The sequence below is a fragment of the Acomys russatus genome, chromosome 22 (assembly GCF_903995435.1).
Source record: "Acomys russatus chromosome 22, mAcoRus1.1, whole genome shotgun sequence".
NCBI classification, from domain to species: domain Eukaryota; kingdom Metazoa; phylum Chordata; class Mammalia; order Rodentia; family Muridae; genus Acomys; species Acomys russatus.
In genome coordinates this window covers 55,176,388-55,203,791 of record NC_067158.1, presented here as the reverse complement: position 1 = coordinate 55,203,791, position 27,404 = coordinate 55,176,388, and the positions used below count along the sequence as shown (strand labels likewise).

Here is a 27,404-nt window from a genome sequence, read left to right as displayed (position 1 = left end):
GGCACACATTTACCACACCTAGAAAAGAGCTACACAGGTCTAGGCACACAATTCTGAAAAATAAATCTTGGCATAGTGGTGAGTGGTCCAGAAATGAAGCTGTACGGATATTAGTGGACAGAACTGGGTAACGTAAGAATGCGCCTGGGAGAGCGGGGGAGACGTGTGAAGCAATGCGTGGGCACCTCATCACTGTGGTCCGAGCATCGCCCTGGCCCATCTCGGATGTATGAGCATCTGACACTTGTTTACTGCTCTTGAGACCTGGGAACCACTGTCCAAGAGCAGTGGTAGAAAACGGAAACAGAGATGATGGGAAATCACAGATCTGGACCCCAGGGGGCGCCTGCACAAACTGCTGAACCAACAATCAAGGACAATGCATGCAGCGAACCTAGACCCCCTATTCAGATTCAGCCAATGGACAGCACATTCTCCACGGCTGTGAGACGAGTGGAGACTGCCTCAGACATGAACTCTGCTGCCCCCTATATGACCACTTTCCCTTGGTGGGGAGGCCTAGTGGCACTCAGAGGAAGAGGAAGCAGGCTATCTGGATGAGACCTAATAGGTTGTGATCATATGGTGGGGGAGGAGGTCCCCTTCTGTCACAGGCCTAGAGGAGGGGAACAGGGTGAAAGAGGGAGGGAGGGAGTACAGGAAGATACAAGTGAGGGGATAACAATCTGGATGTAATCTGAATAAATTATTTCAATAATAAAATTTAAATTTAAAAAAGAAGCAAGCTAGTTCCTTTTCCTTAGAGTTGGTTCTAAGCTTTAATGTCTCTGAAAAGGGGGGGGGGGACAACCCTTGGTATTTATAAGCTTCAATGAATTTGAGCTTGAGAACTAACAACGGACGTGGAACTGTCCCTGCCTTGTTCCACCACGGAGAACAGGAAGCAAGGGCAGTGTGCATTTCGTTTTTATGTCACCACACATTAAGATAACAGCACACGATCTAGCATATAGTCCACACACAATAAATATTTAGTAAATTTTTTAAAAGAAAAAAAAAAAAAAAAAAAAAAAAAGGAAAGATGCTAAAGCTGGCTACCAGTTCCTAGATTCAAGAGAGACTGTTACAGAAGCTGGTTCTAGAACCTCCAGTGAGTGCTCATCACTGGGCTACCAGGGCTTCCTGTCCACCCTGGAATCCTAAGCCAGCTGCTTCCTCCACTTGCTTCCCTGTCATGCGTAGTCAGCACAAATTCTTTAGATTCTTTTTTTTAATAGTTACATGTTTTTATTTCAGTTGTGAAATGTTTTAATCTCTGAGGGAAGATAAATAGTTCATTATTGATAAATTTTAAAAATGGATTGATACATATTACATCTCAATTGTAATCCCATCCCTTGTATCCTCCTATTCCTCCCTCCCATTTTCCTCTTACTCCCCAAGGGGCATGTCCCATGAAAGTCAATTGCCAGGAAAGTGGGACAGAGGGGAGGACATCCTATTGGGACTCTAGGTGAGAGAAGCAAGAGAGAATGGGGAAATAGAAGGATCCAGAGGGTCCTAGAAACCTACAAGAAGAACATTATGATGGGTGGATCTGGGCCCGGGGGTCCTGCTCAAACTATGGCACCAGCCAAGGACAATACATGCAGTAAACTTCGAACCCCTACCCAGATCTAGCCAATGGACAGGACATTCTCTATAGTTGAGTGGAGAGTGGGGACTGACGTCCACACAAACTCTGGTGCCCCATATTTCACCACATTCCCTGGATGGGGAGGCCTAGTGGCACTCAGAGGAAGGATAGCAGGCTACCAAGAAGACACTTGATACCCTATGAGCATATACAGGGGGAATAGGTCCCCCTCAGTCAAATTCTTTAGATTCTTACCAGAAAGGATGCCATGCCCTGTTTCCTGGTGCCCTGGGCTTCTCAACTCTTGGTCCTTTTGTTCCTAGCCTCCTGTTCTCCCATTATATCCTGCCCTGCTTTGTGGGCTTAGGTCCCTTGTACAGTCGGCTTTGTGTTTATGCACAGCTCCTCATGGTCTTCCATCTGCCTGGGGCATGCATGCCTGGAAAAGTCAGAGTACTGCAACAAAAACTTGAAACTCTCCTTTTGGCCACGCTAAAAAAGCTTTCTCCCAAGTCCCGAGTGGGCCCCATGAGTGCCCCTCTCTGTTCCTACAGCACCTTGGGGCTACATCCTCCTGAACACCCACTACCCTAAGCTGAAATGCCTGCCTCTTTCAATAGTTGGACACCCATGCCTTTCATGGGTAGAAGTTTGAATTCGCAGCAGTGGGCACCAGACGTGTCCACAAGGTCTGAAATCATGGGGCAAGCCAGCCGCCCTTGGCTGAGGAGTGTCAGAAATCAGTGGTCACACACTTCCAGAAAGGGAGGAGATCCTTATGATGCTTGAACACTGATGACAAGGGGCACCGACGACTGCTTTACAGCCCCCATAATAATCACAGAAGTCTCCTTCCAAACTTTGAAAACTAGAATATTTCCATTAAAAAAAAAAAAAAACCCTCAGCTCAGAGTGTTCATGTAATTTCCTTAAGCGGATAATTTTATAAGTCACGGGCCCTGAGCTTTTCTCTCTTAATTCTTCAAGCTGGTCACACCTCTGCTCATATCAAGCTTTCAAACAAGTATAATTAAATAATGACATCAAATGCAGAGCCTTCCAGAAAAGTGAACATGTTAAACAAATGTTTTAAAAGCCGTTTTAGCCAGGCTCCGGAGAAAAGACGGCAGTAACAAGGGAGGGGTCACTCTCTAGGAGGAGAGAGAATGGGGGTGATGTGGATATTTTGTCACACAAAGCCTTCAAACACTTAGGCTTCTCATTTGTTAGGCTAGTGAGGGGCAGCTGCAGAGAGCAAAACAGTAAGGGGAAAAGAAAATTCAGATTCTGAGAGAACAGGAGCCGTCTGCTCCATGAGCAAACCGATGTTGATTATAAACTCCTGGGTGCTGAGCCCATGGGTGCCAGGTTTCTAGAACATTCTTTCTTCCTCTCATGTAGGTCCTGATGCAGGTTTGGCAGGTGCCGTGTCTTAGAAATTGGTATGTAGGGACACAAAGGGCAAAGCTCATGAAGAGAGCCATTCCCCAAAGGCTACACCTTGCTCACAAACTCACAGCAGGCACCCTCCCCACCGCTGTGGGTCTCGGCAAATTTCCTTGGAAGACCAAATGGCGCACAGTCTCAGGCCTGAGGACCCCATGTTTTCTGTCAGAGCCGCTCAGCTCCACCATCATGGAAGGAATGTGGCCAGGATGTTGCACAAATGTCAGAGCATGGCCAGTGCCAATGTTCACAGACAGAAAACCAGAATTTCACTTCATTTCCACATGCCCTGCGGTTTTTGCCTCTTGCCATTTCTTCAGCCCTTTAAGGACACAAGAACCAGTCCTAACCCAGGCCACGAAAAAGGTACTGGGTGACAGTCCTCCCGCCCCCAACTCTACTCTATATAAACACTCTGGTTTGATCATATCTGTGTTTTTCTACGGCCAAATGTCAGCAAAATAGCCCCATTTCTGGAAGATTCTCAGGATCTGTCCATTTTGAGTTGGTGAGCTTAATTTTCATTTCATAGAGCAGAAAGCTATACAAGAAAAGTATATATCTTACAAGGCTATTATCCTTCTAGCCATTTTCTACAGAAAGTTTTTGAAGGCTAAGCACCATTTTGAATGCTCTCTAATTAGTTTGGCAATATAAGCCAAATCTGTAATAAATGACCACAATTATTAAAAAAAAAAAAAAAGGCCAGTGAAACCAGTGGAGGCTATAGATAGAGCGAGAGGGACGAAAGACACATGTCACAGCTCAGGAGCCATCTGCTCCCCTATTGAATCGAGCAGCTGTCCTGACAATGACTCTCAAAACGTCCCATCTTACATGACGCTGGTCTCCATCGGAGGGAGGGAGAGAGGAGCACTGGGCCAGAGGTCTGCCTTCCGTGTGTACCTAGAACAAGCTAGCTTTTAAGCCTAGCTGTTAACAATAGCATTCTCTTTTCATGAAAGACTGGTGTGGGGGCTGGAGAGATGGCTCAGTGGTTAAGGGCACCACCTGCTCTTCCAGAGGTCCTGAGTTCAATTCCCAGCAACTACATGGTGGCTCACAACCATCTACAATGTGATCTGATGCCCTCTTCTGCAGATAAAGCCCTCATATAACAAAAAAAAAAAAAAAAAGAAAAAGAAAGAAAGAAAGACTGGTGTGACTCTCTCATGGACATTGAAACTTACATCATTTATAAAATTAATCATATTTTCCATGTTGCTATGGCACTAGAAAACTGAATTGAAAATGCCAATCATAGAAACTGTATATTTATTTTTTGGTTATATTGATATTTTCCATGGTCAAAGCTTTTATTTTCTTCAACTATATTAATATATTTTTTATAAGCTGTTGGTAGAATGGAAGCTGAGATATCAATTAACTCATTAGGCTTAGCAACCTCGTCTTTTTGTTTAAAAAACGCACATAAAAATCATGTTAGTGACACGGTCCCCTCCAGATGAGGCAAATGAAGGCCTTCTTCTAGACATCCCGCCTCCCGAGGCGTCCACGGCACCGTCTGTCCCTGCTCGTCCTCCGGCTGCTCGCGTTTCGTTGCTATAGCACTTATTATTTACAGAAACAACAGGCAAGGGAAGCATGTCTGCCTACTTCCTGACAACTATTACTTATAATTTCAGGCCAAGTGCTTGTTCAGTCCAAAACCAGAGATGGTGAGGCAAGATATGCCCAAGCCGTTTAGTCTGCATTTTGAAAGTGGAAGACTGGGGGTTGGGTTTTTTTTTTTAAATGCCTAGGAGAGGACAATAAGGCGGCAGTATCAGGTGATTTTTCTTATCCACTCAGCCAGCTGGTATTATTTGATCATATAACATAATGCAAAATAAACCAACCTGACTGCCCATAACAATTTTGACTCTTACCTTTTTGTAAAGAGGAAACAGATCTTTTAAATACCTTTTAAGGTAGTGTCTGTGTTGTACACATGTATGTATATGGTATGCACATGTGTGTGCCCCTTCCCCCCCCAACATACTGCCTCCATGGACACACATGCAGAGACCAGAGGAAGACATTGGGGGTGTCCTCAATTTTTTGTTTGTTTTTTACTTATGTTCTCTCAACACAGGGTCTCTCACTGCACTAAAAGCTTCCCATTTTAGCTGGGCATGCTGGCCAGTGAGTACCAAGGATCCGCCTGTAGACACACGTGGCCATGTCTAGTTTTCACGTGGTTCTTGGGGATTCGAATTCAGGTCTTCGTGCTTGCACAGCAAATGCTGACCCACTTCACTATCTCCTCAACCCAGGAAACAGATCTGTAAATGCCAGAGGAATATGTGGAGGATCTAAGGAGCACTCTACAAGAGCGTATGTGAAGCTGTGGTGTCTTGCCATATAGACACCCAGTAAAGTTTTAATTTTGGCAGCCTCGTTTGGAACAAATCAGAAAAATAAGTTATCCTGTAATATCTTCCCAAATAAAATATATATCTATATGTCAACAGGATGTTTACCATACAGTGATTTCTGTCTGTTAAAAAAAAAAACAGGTTAAAAAATTTAAATATACAATAACTTAGTATTTCCCTAGCTCACAATGGTAGGTATGAGAGTGGGAAGAAGTGCACTGAGGCTTCCAACAGAGCCAGCGTGGGACCAGACACGTCACTCTGGCCAAACTATTCATTGCTCCTGTGCCCATTATTGTTTGTCAACTAAAAGAAATTTGAAAACAAACAAGGCAAAGCAGCAAGTGTAAGGGACGCCCCTGTCTGCAGCCTTTGGCTCTTTAGCAGTGGCTATCCAAGCTAACCGGGAGCTGTGCGGGGAGGGCGGGGAGAAGGAGACACGTTGGCAGTTCCTAGGGAACGGAATGCGGAGCTGAGTGGAAGGCCAGAGCTGACCTCCGAGGGTGACATTTGCAGTCACAGCTTCCTCCAACACAGGGCTGTAATATGCTCACTGCCTGGAACAATGTGCTAAGTGGAACAATAAATCAGGGAAGAGAAGGGAGACTTATGTGCCCACACAAGCCTCAGGAGCAGGGAATGGGTGGGTGGGGGTTAAAGAGAAGATGACAGCCGAGATAAAACAAACAGCAAGGCATCAATTCCACTCTACAGGCAAGCAAGTATAACATAATATAAGCAGACTCATAGGAACAGTTCCCACCTAAAAAAAATACAGCTATTGGGGCTGAGAGATGGCTCAGTTCATTTGGTGCATGATGCAGAAACATGATCACGGGCCAGTGTTCCATCCTCCAAAACGTACATTAAAACAAAACAAAACAAAACAAAAAACACGGGTACTGCAGCGCACGCCTGTAATCCCAGGGCTGGGGAAGCGGAGACAGGAGGCTCCCTAGGCTTGCACGCTAGCACGCCTAGTTGATTTGGCAAGCTACAGGTTCAGTAACAGATCTTGTCTTAGAAAAACATAAAGTAGAGAATGACTGAGAAACACCCTCATTGTCAACCTGTGTCCTACACACACACACACACACACACACACACACACACACACAAACACACATGCATCAGCATACATGCAATGCACATGTGCAAGGCAGGAACAATCATTCTGTTAACTGTTAATATTTCATGTTTGCAAACTGAGCCAACCTAAGAATGTGAACTGGCCCCAAACATCTAAAACATAAAGTTAAGTATAAAGTAAAATTAAAAAAAAAAAATCATCGAATATATTATATTTTCCTCTGGGTGTTTAAAAGTGTAAGTTTTCTATTTACCTAACTTTAGAAAGTCAAACCTAGGTCTTACTCTAATGAATTCTTTTCTGACCAAGCATGAGAGACCGCCACCCACTGGATTGGTGACCAAGTGGCCACCAAAGAGAAGGATGGAGACCTCAGCACCTTCAAGTCAAGGTGGAATAGTTTCTTCTCAAGCCTGCAGGAGAGCGAGTAGCCATTGGTCAAGGCCAAGACTGCGATTACAGAGAGACACAGCGGAGGCTGCCCCCGTCACTCTTGCTATGGACCTCTCCTAGAGTTCTTCGCTTTCTATCCCAGATGACAACTGCCTTTCACTCTTCTCAGCTACTCTTTTCTCATGCTGACAAACAAGAAAAACAAAACAAATCAATTGGCTTCTTTCTTACATAATGCATTTTCCTCCCCTTCCCTGCCCCGCCCCTAGGAGATCCAGACCTGGAAAGGCCTTGATGTTTGTTTTGTTTTGTTTTGTTTTTTTTAATGAATGCCACTCAATGTCAAGGACAGGAAATAAAAATATTTTTCTTTTCTGACTCAAATACAATACCCCTTTGTGAAGCTGCTAAAAAAGCTAGAAATAGACATTTTGAGGGGAATGTTTCAGGTGAGAGATGTTCATCAAAATAATCTGTTTTGCTAAAAATATCTCCAAGTTTTTCTTAGCATTCCAACAACTCATGCAGTATTGAACTTCAGTGTGATTGATATGTTTCCCTCTTGGCGGAAAAGAACCACTGAGGTCATCACAAAGGAGACAGCGCAGAGCTGCCCCGTGGGACTGAAGTCCCTGTAGGACTGTTCTCAGAAACAGCAAGAGAGGGAAAGGGAGGAGAGAGACATGCAAATCGCTGCATCCTTGTTACCTGGCAACCAGAGTTTAGATCAAGGACCCAGGAGGTCCCTTGGGCAAGCTGGAGAGTCTCGAAAGGCTAAGCCAATGACAGCAAAGTGTCCTCATCAGCTGCCCAGCACAGATAAATGAGGCCCTTTGCTTGGGAAGCTTAGAGGTGTTGATGGCAGCGGGGCCTGACCTAGCTCTAGGAGATGGAAGAGGACAACCAAAGAAAGGCGCATGGCGTCTAGGGTGGGCTCAGACATCACAGCTCGAGTGAATGAAAGACACGTGCAGAGACAGAGATGCATGGTGGCAACAGGGCTTTGGGGACCAGGGTGAACTTGGTAATGGAAATCCAGGGAGCTGCAGGGCACCAGAGGCTCCACCTGGCCTCCTTTCCTAATGGCCTCTCCTTGCCACATCAGTCTCCCGGGCTCCACAGGAGCAAAGTAGATGACAGCCAAGCCTGTTTCAAGTCCTGCCAAGAGAAACTTCGCAGGGTTAAGAACACACACGCACACATACACAAAGCTTAAAATATCATGCTACTGGGGTTATTTTTTTTTTCATAAGTTACCAGGGCACACGGACAGGGAAAGACTGCTTTTATTCAAAGGGCTCAAGAATGTTCACAGTCTCTCAAGGAGCTTCTGTGTTCTTAAGCTCTTTCGCCAGCTGTATCTGTTCTCCAAAGGGCTGTAGATTTATTCCAGAGCAGCTGATCTTTCAGTTCGCCCATTACAACCACGTAAAGCCTGAAACACACGCACGGGCCTGTGGCTAAGCAGGCCTTGCGGATACGGGCGGGCAGTTGGGAAAACAGCACTCGTGCACTGTTCACTGTGTGACTGTCCCCACAGGAGGGAAGGTCATACGCCAGACAGAAATACAAGTGTGAACATCTGAAGGAGGATGGTTTCCACGACGGTGAGTTGTCGACATGCACCACAGACCTGTCACCCACGCGTGCACAGGAAAGCAGGGGGAATAAAACAAAAACAAAACACCTGACCAGGCCTTGTGGGATGTCAGAGTGGTAAAGATTAATCGGAAAATAAATGCATGCCACACACTTTCTAGAACAGTGCAGGAGATGATATTGCTATTGTTTTTGTTGTTGTTATTATTATTATTATTACTATTACTATTATTACCACTACCACTACCACTACCACAGGCCGACGGCTAAGATACCAAGATGGCAGCACTGCTCTGAAGCTAGGGGCCTAACAGAGAGCCTAAGTTCTGGAAGGGAGAATTAAGGTGCTGACAATATCCCTTCATGTGTTGCTCATTCAATCACTTTTATAAAGAAGATGCAGTGATTATGCAAGCTCACGTCGGCGTGATGGACGACCACATGCTAGCCTCCATCCCAGTGCTCAAGGACGAAATGAGAACTTTATTCGATTCACGGTGAGAAAAACAGAACTGAGCTTTGCTGCCCTGTGTATTGAACTTTTCGGTTTCGTGAAAAACCCAACTTTCTAGTTAAGATACAAAACACCATCTCCACAGAAGCATAACGAAGACTTCAACACGGTTAAATATAATTCACCCTTTCTCTCCAGAATGACCATGGTGACTGTAACCCTGTACTCATATCCTGAAAACTGGAGGTGCAGGGGTGCGGGCTCAGGGTGTCTTCAAGGCCCCCATTGCTGTACCTGAGAGTCCACATGTTCTCCATACATTCCCCACTTCCACTTTGGCCAAACCCACCATACCCCTCAGTTTCTCTACAAATTTCCTCCCAACAAGGTTCCAGCACTTGAGAGCAATGACAGATTCTGTGTGTTGGACCACAACGCCATCACCTATGGTGGGAGCGAGAAGGAGCTGTGGAGAAGTAACCCAGAGGCAGAAGCTCATTTGGTACAGTGTGTGGGTTTTGCCAATAGTGACATCGTCCCTCCAGCCAGCACTTGGGCGTCCCCCACCTTGGGCATCAGGCACCACGACAAACGGGGCACTGAAAATGCAGAGGAGGAGATGAGGTGAATTCTGCAGCTGATGGGCAGGCATGCGAAGGTGAGGGCTTTTCCAGTGGTACTGAGTGGCACTGGCTGATGTCACAGATGTCTGCATCCTGCTGTGGCTCTATAGACAGCTCTTAGAGCCTTCTCCTAGTTAGACCTTCCCCAATACCAAGTGCTGGTTCCTCCCCTGCATTCACCAGCCCCAGTTCATGGCTGTCATTGGGGAGGCAAAGCTGTGTGAAAAGATGGCTCAGTTTGATGCTAAGAAGTTTGCAGAGAGCCAGTCTCAGGAGGATGACCGAAGAAAAGAAAAGGGTTCATGGGAAGAGAAGGAAAAACCCAGCTGTCACAGCTCCTGCAGATGGACGGATGTGAGCAGGGACTGGCTGCTGAGCCCCTTCACCTACCTGCCCAGGAGGACGTGTGCGGTGGATGAGTTTAAGCATTAAGTACTCCAATGAGGTTACCATCTCTGTGGCAGTGCCATATTTGGGGAACACCTTGATGTGAGGGGGTGGCTGGTCCCTGTGGAGTTCTGAGTCCCACTTCCCTGAAGAGCTCACTCAGACCTCCCTTCATGAGCTGTAAGCTCATCACAGAATGTACCAGGAACTGGACAAACTGGAAGAATGTCTTTGCTTGTGCTATCCTCCTAGTTCCCAACAACAGCAGACCCATTTCCGGGGTTTGGCTCTACCGAGACCAAGAGTGTGCCTCTCCTCTAAGTTTAGACAGGCAAGTGGATTTTGAGTCACATACAGGGCAGAAACTGGGTCCTGAAAGCCAGGAGACCCAGACCCTGGGTTAAGAGTAGTTTTCCTGCAACATTAAAAAAAAGAGAGACCATCATTAATGTATTTTATATCTTTATATTTACACGCACAATTACAGATCAACATAAATCTCTTAAAAGAAAACATGTGCATGTTTATAATCAAAACTAAATGCCATCAGACAGCCTGGGCCTTGAGGGCCACCAGCTGTCCTGAGGACACTCACTAGAGAAGACAGAGCAGTCTCCCTCAACGTGACACTGAATGCGGGCACTACAGCGACGGAGCGATGTCTGTAAGATGATGAGGTGGGGAAAGTCCCGTGTATATTTATTATAAGAGAATAGAGGAATTTATTGTAAGGGAAGAGAACTGGGCCGGTGTCAGGAAACAGCAGTAGTGTTTAAGGGGAAATGAGGGAAAGAGCAGTCAGCTTTCCCTCCCCCTTCCCTTCCCTCCTTTCCCCCCCTTCCCTTTCCTCCCTCCCTCCCCCTCCTTCCCTCCCTCCCTCCCCCTCCTTCCCCCTTCCCTTCCCTTCCCTCCCTCCCCCTCCTTCCCCCTTCCCTTCCCTCCCTCCCTCCCTCCCTCCCCCCTCCTTCCCTCCCTCCCTCCCCCCTTTCCTTTCTTCCTCTCTCCCCTCTTTACTACTTCTCACCTTTCTTTCTTACCAGTCTACTCATGTCACTTTTCCCCCTAGGTATTTTTTCTTCCTAAAAGTCCTTACTAGAGAAGTAGGTAGGTATGTAAGCAGTTGGACTGGCAGACATAAATCTGTAAACATGTTTAGGACTTAACTTGCCTTGATTGAGTAACTCAAGCTCAGATGCCTCCAACCATCAGTACCACCTACACACATGTAAACTCATGTCCAAAAAATCCTAAATTTTCCCATATTTTTAAGTGAAAATGCAGGGGCAGCAGTGTGGATGAAAGTCAACACACTGGAAACCTCTAGGGCTCATTAGTACAATCTAAGCCGAGCAAGGATGATAAAATAGGATTCTGGCAAAAATGATTCCAGCAGAGTCAGGGCTGGGGTGAAAATATCCCAAGGCATGTCACGAGGGTAAAGCAATTCAACGGGCCCGGGACCCAAGGAGAAGCCAGCGAAAGCAGAGCAACTCCAGGCCACTGCCCATCCCACAAGTACGGCTAAGGTCATGGTCTCAGAGGTCAGTTCTGGGTTCAGCCCCTTAGAGAGGCAGGGAAACCACAGCGAAACTCTTCAAGCTGTGCTCTTTACAGTATGGGCAGGGCCACAGCCAACAGCAGCCAGGGGGCTGTTTACCAACAGTACTCTCCAGCACCTTCCTGGGAACTGACTGTAGAAAATCCTGCCAAAACTTACATGGGAACCAAGGGGAAGAGACTGAGAGCAGGCGCATAAAACATGCCATAGTCATTTCATAACCTCCAGCTCCCTGCAGATGGCCGCTGTGGAAGAAATGACTGCTTACAAAAACCAGAGCCTAGGAACCCAGCCAGCCACCAGAAAGACAGCAACCACCGGGCTCTGAAAGCCATAGTGATGCCTTGTGGGGTCTGAGCTCTATGAAGTCTGGGAATAAAACATTCTCACAGAAGAAGAGGGAATGGGGTCAAGGACAAGTACAGGTCATTGTTGAAGATGCTGAGCATCAAAAAGGACGAGTAAAGTGGATCCAGTCGGTAGTGCCACACACTGGAGAAGCAGTACGGAGAATACTACATCTCACAGATGTGAGCGTCTGCGCTCCAGAAGGAACCAAGTACAAAGCAGTAGCAGATGCCATGGAACCTGGCCTCCATCAACCTGCCTGCTCAAAGCTGGGCCTTGGGAATCTTGGGACCCTTGGGACCAATGACTTAAGACTCACATCCTTAGCTCTTCTATCCATCGCTTTTCAGGACAGTTTGGTATTTACCACTCTATACACAGTTTGGTATTGCCACCCTATACACAGTTTGGTGTGCCACTCTATACACAGTTTGGTATTGCCACCCTATACACAGTTTGGTATTGCCACCCTATACACAGTTTGGTGTGCCACTCAACACACACACAACCAACCCTCCCCGCTTCACCTTCCCACTGCCTCGGAATGAGTGCAGAAAGACTGCCCTCCGTCTACTGGACACTCCTTTCTAAAGCCACAGGAAAAGGGTCACGGAGTTGAGCTCTTCAGCCTGATGAGCTGTTGGCACCCTACTCTGCTACACCCTGCAGGGTGTAGACAGCAGCATTCAGCAGGGTGAGACCAGAGATGGCTGGTTCCAACACTGAGCATCTCACATTGGGTTTAGTACTTGGAAGGAGCAGGCATGCAGTCAGTATTCAGGGAAGATCAGAAGGAATACACACACACACACACACACCCTACACAACTCGCATACAACATACATGTGTGTGCATATACACCATACATACACCACACACGTGTACACACATACATACCACATACATGTATGCACATACACACACATGCACACAAGTGTGTGCATATACAGCAGACACACACACACACACACACACACACACACACACACACACACAAGTCTCATTTACATGCTCATTCTCAAATTATCCTTTCTCCAGGAGAAAGGTTTATGACAGGATGTTTGGACTTTACACTCAGCACTAAAATCTCAAAGGATTCCAAGCTCATCTCAGTACCCACTCCTCCTGTACCGCCTCCTCCTCTCCTCTCCCTCTTATTCCTTTTCTCCCCCTTTCACGTCCCTTTCTTCTTCTCCTGCTCTCGCTTCTTTTCTTTACGAAAACCAACAAGGAAGTCATCAAGCCCGCTTTACAGGCAAGTACACACGGGCCTCAGGTGGTTAAGGAATCTGCCCGAATACACAGCCAAGAGGCCGGAAATTCAGGGGTTCAGATCAGGCCCACTAGCTGTAGAGAATGCGAACTGCCAACAACGCACACCGCCACCTTCTGAGAGAGAGATTCTAAGCAGGCTGCGGGTGTGGCGACCTGCGTTCCCAGCCATTCAGCAAATGCCTACGACTCTCCACTGGCTGCACACCAGGTGCTGAAATGCCCTCCTGAGGCCTGAGTTCAGGCCCCATGTCCCCACATTCTCAAGGCCTCTCTAGTCACTCTGTGTCTTCTTGTCAGAAGAAGCTGAGGGATAGGCCAGAAATCAGGGGTTTCCTAGTGTCTTTAGAGGAAATATTCCCACTCCTTTTTAGCATTTCCTAGGACTCTCGAAGAGCCACTTGGGGACACGCAAGAGCCCAGAGAGATGACTAGGAATGTGCAGGAGCACAGGGGAATGCACAGCGTGAGGTCGGGCGGTCCCTTTCTGTCCTAACATCAGGCCCTTGTGTGTCTTCCTTCTAGTCAAAAAGGGAGCCAGGAAGAGTGGTGTGCATATATTCTTGCTCCTTCTATACCTGGGTAAGCTGGAAGAGTTCTGGCCGTCCACAACACCCAACACACCTTCAGAAGAGGCAGGTTGCTGAGTGTAGCCCCCAGCCATAGACGGTGCCCCGGGCCTCAGGCAACCTGAGGTAGCCCCACCCATGTGGCACAGAACAAACCTCCTCTTCCCCGTCTGCTGAGTCAGCTAGGCTGGACAGACCCAGTGAGAACAGTTATAAACCCTGGAGATACTTGGCTTACACATCACCATGAAGGAAATAACAGTAGCTCGGGGAGAGAAAAAAAATGAGGAGTTGGCAGAATAAAGGTGATAAAAATAGATTTTTTTTCCAGCTCTGCGAAGATGAATCGTTTTACCACGGGGATTCGTGGAGCTGGCTTCAGTTTGGTTTTCGATCCAGCCCCATAAATTTGATGAAGGGAAATTTCCTGCCCTCGATAACCAGTGCTCAGCGTCCAGGCAGCTTTGCTGGGGCTTCCCTGGAAGATTGCTCAGGAACACTCTCCAGCCCTTTCTCTGCCTGCTAGAGATATATGTGGTGACAGGCGAGGACCAGTGGGCGAGGCTGGTTATCCAACCCTCAAATCCAGAACTACTGCCTTTCCCTCCCTGCCTCATTTGCTCCTTGACTCTTGCCCTCTTCATTGCCAGAGAAGGGGAGTTTTCCTAATGCAAAGGGTGGCACTGGAGACAAGGGCAGAGTGTGAGAGAGGTCTCAGGGGAGAGGTGCCCCCTGTATACATTGTCCCATCCCCATGGTACCAAGTGCTGTCGGGCAGGACGCGGTGTTGGTGCCAGCCTTCGAAACACAGCAGAGCTGCACCTCATCCACAAATTCCTTAACATCCTCTGGAGTTGGAAAAATTGATAATCTGTCTTTAATTCTATACCCATAAGGACAATGACAATATTCTGCTTAGCAGAGAAAGCCTATTTAAGATTACTGGTGGGGGGGGGGGGGCGGCGTGTAAAAAGTAATAAAATCCACATCAAGGGCTGAGTGATAGGAAATTGAAATTACTTTAGTCCTACCAGGAACTTCAAAACAAACAACAAACAAGCAAACCCAAACCTAACTTTTTAAACTAAATGTAAAAGTCTGTATCACTTCCTTCTTTCACTCCTGAACACCCACTTTCTCGTAACAGATTTTACTCACCACACCATGTCTTCATTCATAGTCTACACTGAGCTCCAGGAGACCCCACACAGGGAGACGGAGGCGCAGCTCCCCTCGCTGAGCCCCTCACAGCAGCCCAGATGCTCCAGCGTTCTCTCTTGCCTCACTACCGCCACGCCATGCTCAGAGCACAGCAGCCTGCGACAGCTGGACTGCCGATGATGTAGGGAAAGGGAATGAAGTGATAGGGCTCGGATTGCCACACCTATTGGGAGGGGAGGCGGGGAAGAGGAGGAACCCTCCCTAGGGCTCCAGAGACCCAAATACAATTCTGCAAAAACAACATGGTGGCAGCCTCCAGCACACAGTAGGCTTGCAATACTGTCAATCAGTCTGGAACTGGACCAAAGGAAGTGTGCCTCGGGGTACAAGGCTTCCAGTTCTAACTCCGAGACTAACCAGCTGCAGGCTCCTGGGCCAGTTACCGCTTTCTGAGTTTCCCCCCATTTATAAAATAAGAGTGCTGTTAAACAGCTAGACTGCCCCTAGGCCTGCAACCATGAAAACAAATACAGGGCTACGAAATAATAAGCGTGCTATGATTTACTGGAAACATACTGCATACCATCCACCACCTTCACCTTAAACATTTAATGTGTGTCAGCTTGCTTGGCCCCACAATGCTGAGGTGAGATGTATTGGCTCCGTTCTAAAGATGAAGAAACCATCACACACGCCCCGTGAATCCCCATGAACATAAAAGATCATCGTATCCATTCAGTGTTTTGAATCTAAATGGTGGTGTTTAATCTCTGGGCTTGAAATTGAGATGACACCTGACAATGGAACCAGAGCTGTTGGGTGATGGGTGTGCTTACAGTCTCGTCGGCTGGTGTGACTCGGAGGCACCAGTATTTACGGTGAGAGTCGGCTGGTGTGACTCGGAGGCACCAGTATTTACGGTGAGAGTCTGCTCATGCTGCTGCAAAATCCATTTTCCACCTGTTGTTTTTTATTAAAACTCCATAAAGGGCATGAAATATTTCCTTCTGCAAATTCTAAAAACAGGGTCCTGAATTATGTGAGCAGAAATACTGTCTATGGATTTACTGTTTGGAAATTTCAGGTGCTATAAAACACAGTGTTTACAACCAACCCATCACTTATAAAAGTTTATTAGATTGATAGGCCAGCAGACTCTCTGGTATCCTGCCGTTTACTGACACCAATATATCACACAGTAGGCTGGGTTTTAACATTTATTAATAACTTCTGTGTATTTCAGGAAGAGTTTTTAAACCTACAGAAAATTTTCAAAAATAAAAATGTTTTTATCATAAGAATGTGCATCCTAGGTATAACAGATAGGTACGAGTCTGTAGAAAAATAAGATAAAATAGTTAGATAAGGTCTTCAAAAACCTCAGAGACATACAGAATATGTCACTTAAAGATGTTTTTATTATTTCAAAGATACATTTACATGAGACAGGTTCATTCCTGGCAACACCCAGCCTACCTCAAAGAAGACGATGAGCATCAAAGATGGCTTCAAATGTGACAAACAAACCACGGGGCAAAATGTCCTCATTTCTACCACAGACAGAATTCTGCCTAAAATAGGCAAGCTTGGATGCAGGCAGAGTCGACGGCCAAACTCTGCCAAGACAGGGTAAGCAAGTCCTCAATAGTTCCTGCCTCACAAGTATGTCTGTCAGAGATACTGGGCCAGAAGGCTGAAGAAGATGCTCCAACATTATAGAGAGTGTTGGGTGACTGTTCAGGTAGCAACCTGTCTCTGTCATCTTCTCATTTGGGAAGCTGCTAACCTGCAACCTCGGTATACTCAGGTAATTAATTTTATTCCTTCTCAAGTCTCTGATGGAGTTGAAGAACAGATAGTTTAGTTCTACAATTAAGCTTAGTTGTTTAGGGGTTAAGATGTTTTTAGGTCTAGGTAGATGTTTTAAGTTGATAATAATCAGCTATGATATGGCCAAAACACTATGAATATAACATACACACACACATGCACACACACACACATGCACACACACACACACATGCACACACACACATGCACACACACACACACATGCACACACACATGCACACACACACACACATGCACACACACACACACATATGTATTTCTGATTGTTTCATGATTTTTCCTGCTGTAGATAGCTTATTGTATATATGTGTAATAATACAAATGTATATGTAAATATAATTAATAATTTTTTTAAAAAAGATGCTGCATTTCATTACTTAGCATCATCTGTAACCGTTGGTGAGGAGATGCTGGTGGAGCACGGTGCGCCAAACTCTGTGTGAGGAGTTGCTGGTGGAGCACGGTGCGCCAAACTCTGTGTGAGGAGATGCTGGTGGAGCACGGTGCGCCAAACTCTGTGTGAGGAGATGCTGGTGGAGCACGGTGCGCCAAACTCTGTGTCTTACTCATATTTCTTTCACTTTTTTTTAATGTCTTTTTTTTTTTTTCAGCTCTTTGGTGTCACCCAAGGTAGCACATGACATTATCAGCAAGTCCCCTTAGCTTCCTCAGGACTTACCATGTTTCTGAAAGTTGCCTTGTTTTTTTGACCTTGGCGATTGTGAAGAGCACTGCCTGGGCGTCTTGTTGGGTGTTTTTCTACTTGACTTTGCTATTTTTTTTCCCTCATATGTAGCCATGTGAAGATGACCACTAAGGTTAAGTACTATTTTTAAAACATTGTATCACTCACACTGCTTTTAGTTTTTTTTCAAATTGATAAATTACAATTTTATTTTTTATGCATAAAGGTTGATGAAAAAACCACTACTAGTTCTATTAAAACCAAACATTTCAATCAAAGAGCATAGTAAGTATACTTATTAGATACCATTTTCTGAAATACAGCTTTAAAGCAACTAACGTGCTCATTTAATGTCAGCACAATGGATTGAAGACCAAGTATACACATTACATGCATCAAAGCCATATCACAAATTATCACAGTCGTCATCACCACCACCGTTTCATCATCATCATCTTCACATTTTCTTTTCGGCGCATTTGCTGACTCACTGGCTGTATTTTGTGAGACTAGGCTAGTAGTAATAAGAATGCTTTTGGACCCAGTCAATGGTGGATTAATGAGACCATTCTGAGCTGCTGATGTTGCAGGAATTGAAGGCTTGACAGCAGGGGACCGAGGCAGGGCATCTGTCCCATGAACCGCCGCCCTGTGAGGGACACTGGAGTGCCTACTTTAGTTGAAACAGACACAGTCTGTGGAGTTGGTGTGCCTAGTGTGGCAGTACTTGGTCTGCTAGAAACTGGACCAGCACGTAACCGTGGACCTGTTATTCTCCCTGCAGGAGTAGATGCCTTCTTTTGTAAAGACTTAAGCCCATAGTTTGGAGCAGTTAAACAATAACTAACATGTGGCAATCTAGGACCTGAATAAGGCTTGATCAATGGCAAAGGGTTTGGTTTCTTTGTCTTGAAATATCTAACAAAAAAATTTCTCAGGGGAGGAGAAGTGAAAGACTTGGTCAGCTCGGCACTGAATTGCCAATCACACAACATCTGCATCAACAGTCGCTGTTTTAGCATGGCTTGAATAAATCTTAGCATCACCTAGAACTGTGGTCACATTTCGGAAGGCAAACCCCAACATCTGATTCATAACTCTTGGCTCATGTTCTGTAACCCACGTATCCTTCAGGATTTGTGCCATCATCTGTGCATCTTTCGGCATGCCCTTGGGAAAAGCCATCTTGCCAGACTCTGTGATAGCCCGTGATCAGACTTCCCGAGCTAAATCACCCACATTAACACACTTCTATCCTGACCTTGATGCAAGGTCTTTGCCCAGCGCGGGTTTTCCACGCCCTGCTGTACCGGTGAGCAGGACGTTTGGAAGCTTCACGGTGCTCCTTCCCACACAGGCAGAGCCTCGGCTCACACCCCCAACGCACTCTCCCCACACTGGCTTTATTTTTTAAAATTTGGTTTTGCTTTTTCACTTTATATGGGTGTGAAGGTGGCTGGCTGACTATGTTTTCCAGACTGGTCTTAAACTCCTGGCCTCCAGCGATCCCCCTGCCTCCACTCTTTGAGTGTCCCACTATGCCTATCATTCATCATTAAACAACAACAACAACAAAAACTTTATATTTTAGTCCAACAGAAGCTTTGAGGTGAACAAAATGAAACTCTAGAAAAACAAGTTAAATGTCAAGGCCTTTGCTCTGTTCTTCTGTAGTCTACACTGCTGGGCTGACGAGTGGAAGAAATGTTTGCATCCATTTTTAGATGACTGTGGAAACAGCTTCTAGCAGGAAGCCAATTGACTATCAGATAGGTGTCCAGCCATTCTTTTGAAACACTGGCCAAGACAAACTTCCTACAAAAACAGTCTCGGAGGCAGACAGACTGGAAGAACAGTGTTACTTCAGCCAAGTGTGGCCATGTTTGTGCGGTATCTTACCTTGTCAGACTGTAGAAACCCCCATGAACTCAAGGTGGGAAGTCCATGACAAAAATCAGCTCCATGGCAACTTGCGTAGGCTGTGGCTATGCAAAACAGGTAAGACTCAGACCAAAATATGTGTCCCTGATCTTACATGTTTTTCTCCCAGATCCTAATTGAAGCTTTCATTCTCAAGGGGGAAGAGCAAGGAAGTGATGTAATGTCACAAACTGCTGAGCTCTGCCCAGTGAAAGATAAGGGAAAACAACTGGGCTCTTTCTTCAAAGAAAGGTTTGGGTCATGTCCGTTCCCCCAGCACCACCACCACCCTACCCCACCCCCACAACCCCTGAAACAGGAAAAGGAAAAAAAAAAAAAAAAAAAAAAAAAAAAAAAAGAAAAGAAAAGAAAAAACAACCCTAAGGCAAAGGGTAAAAATGTTTACAGAACTTCCATATATAACTCCCACCTTTGCAGGGACACAAAATGACCATGGAGACAAGTTTGGACAATAATCTATAGTGCACAACGAGGCTATTAGACTACGGCGAGTGACTCCAGTGACTCGTAGCACATGTGCTTGGCTGGCTTAACCACTGTTACATGGTAACCTGTACCTCCCCCCATGGCCATATGTTGAAGTCCTAACCAACTTCTTGTAACTGAGAATATGACTGTATTTGACTCTCAAGGGGTCATTAAATTATAGGAGATCATCAGGGTGAACACTAAGCCAAGCTGTGATGGTATCCTCATAAAAAGTGAACAAACAACAACAACAACAACAACAACAACAACAAAAAAAAAATGCAGACAGAGACAAGCATGTAAAAATGCAAAAGATGGCAGCTAAGAAACCAGGTCTTATCCCACCTGTGATCTTGGACATCTACAAGCCTTTAGAATTGGGGGACAACAGTTTCTGTTGCTCAAGCTACCCAGTGTGTAGCACTTGTCATAGTAGCAGGGCAAACCAACACACTAGCCTTGCAGTAACAGTAAGGCTCAAGGGCTAGGAGACAGGCTTAGAGCATGAGCCTGGTGGTGGGTGTGACCTAACAAGCTGTCAATCAATTAGACAAGGGACTTGCAAAGTCTCTATCTGTCATGAGTTCAAATCTAAGTCCAACAGTTAATGACATCTCCTGTGGCTTGGAGTTCCTCTGTTCTCTCTTTTTTCCTTTAGTATCTATCAAACACACCCAAAGATAAGACTACAATTGGGGGGGGGGGGTGAGGATTCAAAGTTTGTGATTATAGGAAAAGAAATTTATTTATTTGTTTATTTTTGGTGCTTTGTTAACCATAAAGATTTAATTTCAGAATTTTTTCATTCATTAACTGAGTCCAAATTTTATCATTTTTCCCTTGAGTTCCAAGCTAACATGTCTTTTATTTTGCCAGACATCTGCACATGACCGTCTCTTAGAGACAGCCAAGTCAGTTATGTCCAAAAAAAGAGAACTGGTCTTTGTTCTTGGATCTCATTTCTCATTTCCCCGACTCCCATGACCCCTACTAAGGGCATCAGCATCCTCCAAGTCGCTCAGGTCCAAGACATGGATGTCATCTTTCTAGCATTATTTATTGTGTTTTACTAAATCCAACATGTACATATTTTTAACATCTGAAATAAAGTTGCATCTTTCCATCGCTAGTGCCTTAGCACCGTGTCAGAACTGAATTGGCAGGTGGTTTTTATTAGCTGAGACTCTTAAGAATGGTATGTCTTATAAAATGATGGCTTATTGCACTTGGAGGCAAAGTCTGTCTTCTCATGTCCATGCCCCCTGGCCTGCATCTGGGCTTAGGTGTGTGTCAACGCTCATTGGGATTTCTTGTCTCCTAGTCAACTGATTTTATTCCTGGTGTCTTCCCATAACTGGCTTATCACATTGTTAGTGTTTAAATGTGCAACGTCTCCCCAGAGCTCATGTGATAAAGGCTTGGTACCCAGCACAGGCATATTAAGAGGTAGGACCCTGGGAGGTGACTGGGTCATAGCTATGGTACCTTATACATTAATGAAGTCATAACTGGATAGGCTATTAGGACATGAGGCCTAGTAGGTGGAGATAGGTCACTATAGATGTGCCATTGAAGGGTATGTTTTCTGCAGTCTCTTCTCTGCCTGTTTGCTTCTTGTGTGCCATGAGGGTAGGAGTGTCCTCTGACACACACTTCTACTTCTGTAACACTCTGCCCCCATCAAGCCCAAAGCAATGGGGCCAGCCAGCTTTGGACTGCAGTCTATGAAACTATGAACCATAAAACAACAACCACCACCACCACCAAAGCCCATCTTCCCTGTAGATCTTCCATCCCTGGTATTTTGTCACAGTGATAGAAAGCTGGCTAGCCACACACAGCTACGCAGTCAGCTGCAACACAGAAGTCCTTTGCTTTCAATGGGTTTCAATGCATGAAAGAGAAGAGCAATTCCTTCTAGATGGTGTTTCTGACCTCAACGTGCTCTTTCTGGTTCACTTTCCAAAACACTGAGTTCTCTCAGAGACCCTGAGCTCTAGACACAGTCACATGGAGACTCTTCTGGCCATGCCCAAACAGCAGCTAAGCTCTTCTGGCTTGACTTTTTACCTTCCCAAGAAGATCAGCTTTTCCACGTCTCCAACATGCTCTGTGGTCATGGGAGCCCTGGCCACACCTCGCCTTCCCAAAGCAGGTCTTGATCTCAGTGACAAAGAGCACACCTCCCTTGTTCACCCTTGCATATCACTAGACTTCACCATCACTCTGAAGCTTACCCAATGCTGGACTTGTTTCTTTGCCTCCTAGAAAGAGGCCCCCTAAAAGTTAAGGGTTATCTGAACTCTTAAGATAACCTCTGAAATGCCACTTCTGAGACTAAGGTAAAAAAGACTGTAAACTCACTTGGAAGTTAAAAGAGAACAAACCATCCCCTTTTGGTGCAGTGTTTAAAAAACAAAACAAAACCAAACAAAACAAAAATGAGGAAACAAGTTGAATGTCATACAAGAGAGATTGTTCTAGGAAACTAATTTTTTAAAAAAGATTATTGGTTACTTATATTTATTATTTATTTATTACTTACTGCACACATGCCTACAGGCGAGAAGAGGGAACCAGATCTCATCATAGATGGTAGTAAGCCACCATGTGGATGCTGGGAATTGAACTCAGGACCTTTGGAAGAGCAGCCAGTGCTCTTAACCTCTGAGCCATCTCTCCAGCCCCCAAAACTATAATCTTTAAAGGCTATGACCCTAGGGACATGTTTTCAGATGAATGAGAGATGTACAGGTTCTTCAACTTAAAATGGGGGTAAGTCCTGACAAACACACCATAAGTTGAAAAAGCAATTAACACATCTACCCCACGGCACGTCATACCCAGGGACACAGCACACAGTAATGTCACTCTCACATATGTGTAGCTGACTGGGAGCTGTGCCTCCTGCCGCAGTCAGGACTTAGAAAGCCAGGCTGTGCATCCCCAGCCCCGGAGAAGATCAAGGGGTGGATCCTACTGGATGAGCATCACGTTCATGTGGCAGTGACGTCAAAAAATTGGCAGCCAAGCCAGCTGGGGAGCACACGTACAGTGGCTTCATCCCCTGTGACCAGCAGAGTCCAGCAGTTTGCGGGGACCACGCCTGGTATTCAAGTTCTTACAGAATCTCTTTCCCTGGAGTGTGGGGTGAACCTAGTGTCTTGCTCTTAACTGCATGAGTATAGCAGAAGTGATGAAAGGCTACTTCAGAGAGCAAGGTACAAAGAACTGGAATTTCTCACCCTCCCCCCATCTCCTACCCCTTCTCTCTCCCTCCATCCTCTCCCTCCTTGTAAGAGACTCTGCAATTGGCCATTGCTCTAAGCCTTGCTCAGATTCCTAACCCATGGGAATCATGTGATAACCAACATTGTGGTTTTAAGCTACTAAGTTGAGTAAACAATTTGTTACGCAGCAGTGGATAACTAATACATTCTCCAAATAAGAAAATGAGAAGAGAGATATTAAGTGCAGGATAAGTATAAGGAACAAAGCTTCTTATCAAGTCTTCTTCCCAAAACTGAACACAGAGAGTAAATGTGTTCATCTGATCTAAGTATGTTAGTGAGCAGATAAGAGTTGCACACACAGCACATGCTGGTGGACGCTGTTTGTTCTTATGTGTGTGTGTGGCTAACTGGGTGCTGTGGTTTCTGCCACTTTTAAGATTTAGAATGCTTGTATGAACAACTTCTTCTTCCCCTGCGACTAGCAGATTCTGATAGTTCCCTCTGCTTCCCTGGCCTTCAGGATGCTCCGCTAACTTGTCTGACTGGCTGTGGAGAAGGGCTGTTACCATTTGACACACCATGCCTGCATATTCATTATGTAGCCATCTCTCTTGGGTTGGTCCTAACTTAATTGTGGTCTGGTTGCTGAAGGATCACGGATGTGAGAGATAAATAAGGACTCTAACTTAGTCCTGGAAGAGCCTAAAAGCCTCTATTATCATGGGCTTGGATTCCATCCCATATGTATCTGATATGACTATAAAAACATAGGACTTGATGAAGCCCGGGGTGATCTGCGCTTTTACAAGCCAGTTGTGGAGACTGTTACAAGCGACGCACAGCTAGGAATGACCTGAGAGGCATCAAATCAACTACCTCTCGCCTCAGTTAATGTTCCATCATTCAACGTAACACAAGGCTGAATGTACCAAAAAAGCCTCATGTTTTTGTCGATCCCCTCCCCCCCAGAGTCCACTCTTTTATGTATAACCCTAGTAAAATGCTAACAACCATCCCTCCTGCTGCTTCGCCTTGGCACCAGCCTTGACAGCAGCACATTGAGCATTCCGTCTTGTGCACCATGTGGGAACACAAGCAAGGCTTCTCATACTGTGCCAGGGATGAGGATAAAAGAAGATGTGTCATGAAATCCAGTTCTGGCTGAGATACTCCTCAAGATCTATTCATTGCCCCCACTGGAACATGTTTCCTTCGCAGAGAACATTTGGCTACCAGTTCTCCCTTGTCTCCCCCACAAAGAGCGCGGCCATCAGAGTTGCCCCGTCACACCATGCAGTGCCCACCAAGAGCAGAGCATGAGGAACAAGACACCAGGATGGGGTTCCAAGGCTCCTCTCCTTCCCCTAGCTAGAGTAGGCATGCTAAGTCTCCATGCCCCGAAGTCTTTTTGCTCCAAATCAGAATTCTCAGTTAGGATATCTGTGTCTAGCTAGGGCGATTGGCACTAGGAAAGGCTAGTGATTAGTCAGAGCAGAAGAAAGGTAAGAAAGAAGCAAGGCGAAAACTAGTACAGCCGGAGTCTGTGCAGTTCTAGTTGCTGGTTGGAAAAGGCTTAGAGGGAACTGCTCTGTGTTAAATAGATGTGTTCTGAGACACGTGTGTGTGTGTGTGTGTGTGTGTGTGTGTGTGTGTGTGTGTGTACACCTACACATGTGCACATGTCTGCATGGGAGCGTGCATGCATGTGCAAACAGAAAGGAAAAGATGTCATTGTAGAAAGCTTCATTGGATGCCGTAAGTGAAAACATTTTGAATTTTAGAAAAAAGTCTTTAGCAAAACTTTCTAACATTAAAAAAAAAACCCTCATTTCATGTGTGTGAGTATTTGCCTGTATGTATGCATACCATGTACAAGCCCAGTGTCTGTGGAGGCCAGATCCCCTGGAACTGGAGTTACAGGCAGTTGTAAACCACTGTGTGTATGCTGGGAGCTAAATCAGGATTTTCTACAAGAGCAGCAAGTGCTCTTGACCCCGAGCCAGCTCTGCAGCCCCCAGCGAAGAGTTTTTAATGCTTTCTTCTTCTTATGGGTTGTCAGATGATGCTTCACTGACTATAATTCCAACAGCGTGGCCACAGGGAGCTTGATTTTAATAGGGCTGACAGGGACATTTCCTTTAGGGTCCATAATCCCCTGCCTTGAATTCACTCAGTGACCACATCTGAGAGGAGAAGGGGATGGCATTCTAAAGCCACGTGAGGTCTCCTTGGCGGTCAAGGCTTTTAAACAAATGTCTGGAACTACTTACATGATGGGACCTGGGAGAAACAGCGTGCCGAGGTGGAAAAGCACGGTGCCTAAAGCTGGGTTAACCTGGCTTTAAATTCTAACCCTGTCTCTTAATAACTGGAGAATAAGATGAGTGGTTTCCTGAGATCCAGCCAGGGTCCAGCAATGACGACATGTCAGTGTGAGTGCAAAGATTAGGAAGCCAGCCCGGGGCTGTGATAGCTATACCCCACTCTTTCTCACTGCCTACTTTGCCCCCCACCTTGAAGTCTGAAATAAATGAATTTAATTGGAATAGAGATAGAAGCAAAGAACAGAATTTTTGGTGAGCTTGCTCTGAACTAGCCTGTAAGGTAAACTGTTGGAAGAGATTGAAAAGCTCTAGAAAATTTGAGAGAAGTGATAGGTTTCCTACCTTAAACACAAGGCTTTCATAAGGCCAGGCTGGGGTACATGGGAGCTCACCTCTGACTCGGCTCTGTGAGAGACCTCTCTTTGGCTGGTGGACACACCAAGAGTTAGGGCAGAAATTTACTATCTTGTCCTCTTCCTAAAAATGTTTGCATAAGGTTTTGCACCACTGTTTTCAACAGTTTCACAAACCTACCTTTTGTCTAAAACGATGTGTTTAATCTTCTTACAGCCTGGAAATCTCTTCAGCCCTTCCATCACTCCCTCCCAACTGCCCCCCCCCCACCGCCCCGGCTCTGACTGCCCTCAAACCACTCCGCAGATGCCCTTCTGAAAGTTTCCGAAGTCCACAGAGTTTCTGGAAACTTACATTTCATCCCGTCCAGGAAGTTCAGCTCTAACCATATTTGAAATAGTATCTTTGGCTAGAGGAAAAACAGATCTTTTGTGCAAATTAAAAAAAAAAAAAACAGTTTCTGACTAGGTTTAAAGGTGACTAGATGGTAGGGCAGTCGTCGCATTTCCTCTTACTTGGAGAATTAAAATAACCTGTCAATCATCCTTAGCTGGGGACACGGGTAGGTAACAGAATAGTGGCTTCTACACTTCATCTAATCTGGGGCAAATAAGTAGCCCCTTACATGCTGTCATGTCCTCAACTATGAAACAGCTGTAACTACAAGGCCTTTTCATCTGTGAGCATTCCCTCCTCAGCTCAGCTTTACCTTCCTGATCTCAGATACAAAGGCAAACCAATCCTTTAAGATGGCTCTAAGGAAGCACAGGGGTTGAGCCAGCACCGCCTTCCCAGGACCATCTACTCCTAGTGACACTTCTCATATGCACATGTGAATAGCTGTCAAAATTTAAATCGTGATGACTGCCAGATGAAGCCGCAAACTCCCATGGTAAGCAAGGTTTGGGGATGAAATGACCCTCAATGCCCTCACTAACGACCACTGATTCGAACTTCAGGATGTGACTTAGTTGTGCAAAACTAACAAGCTGGCGACTTTGAAAGGGACACTTTAAAAAACATCTTGGTAGGCCAAGGCCTGAATTTGAGGTCTTTCTCTCTGGCAGCGGGAAGAAGTTTCACTAACACCTAAAGAAGAACACGAGCATCTGCAGGCAGTCGGCTCGCGCCTTCAGATGTCAAGGGTCATTACAGAGGGAGGCCAGACAGGGAGCCAGGGTCTGTGGGGTTCTTGCCAGGAACCGGTTTTCAACTACTTTGTTTTAACACCTTTGCCCATGAATTCTCTGTAACCGCAGCACAGGAGGTAAAATACACCTATTCAGGCCTCTGTGAATCTGCATGTGTTTGTAATTCTGGATTGGTATGTGAAAACACACTTTGCTATTTATCTTCAGCTTGCGCAGCTGGGCCATCTTACTGGATTGATTTCTCAACACCAAACCATTAGGAGACACATACATAGACACACAGACACAGACACACAAACACGACACACATGACACACTGTATACAAGTACACAGAGATAGGCACACATACATTCACATATGTAATATACACAGACAGTCTCTCTTCCCTCTCTCCTTTCTCTCCCTCCCTCTCTGTCTCCCTCTCCTCCATCCCTGCTCAGCATAGAAAACCCTTCAGCCATACTTCTTAAGAAGCCTGAGCCGTCATGATGAATAGTTGGCTAGTGTTCTGCCAACTCCCT

The 27,404-nt window shown here is 45.7% G+C and overlaps 1 protein-coding gene and 2 pseudogenes across 1 annotated transcript in view; 1 reads left to right on the top strand and 2 right to left on the bottom strand.

The window, feature by feature from the left end:
* The window catches only part of Limch1 (LIM and calponin homology domains 1), a 326,098-nt gene that overhangs the window by 141,061 nt on the left and 157,633 nt on the right, over positions 1-27,404 (bottom strand). The gene's annotated exons all lie outside the window — the stretch shown is intronic.
* On the top strand, positions 7,822-10,377 carry LOC127205484 (elongation factor 1-gamma-like; annotated as a pseudogene).
* Positions 17,622-18,602, bottom strand: LOC127205812 (transcription initiation factor TFIID subunit 9-like; annotated as a pseudogene).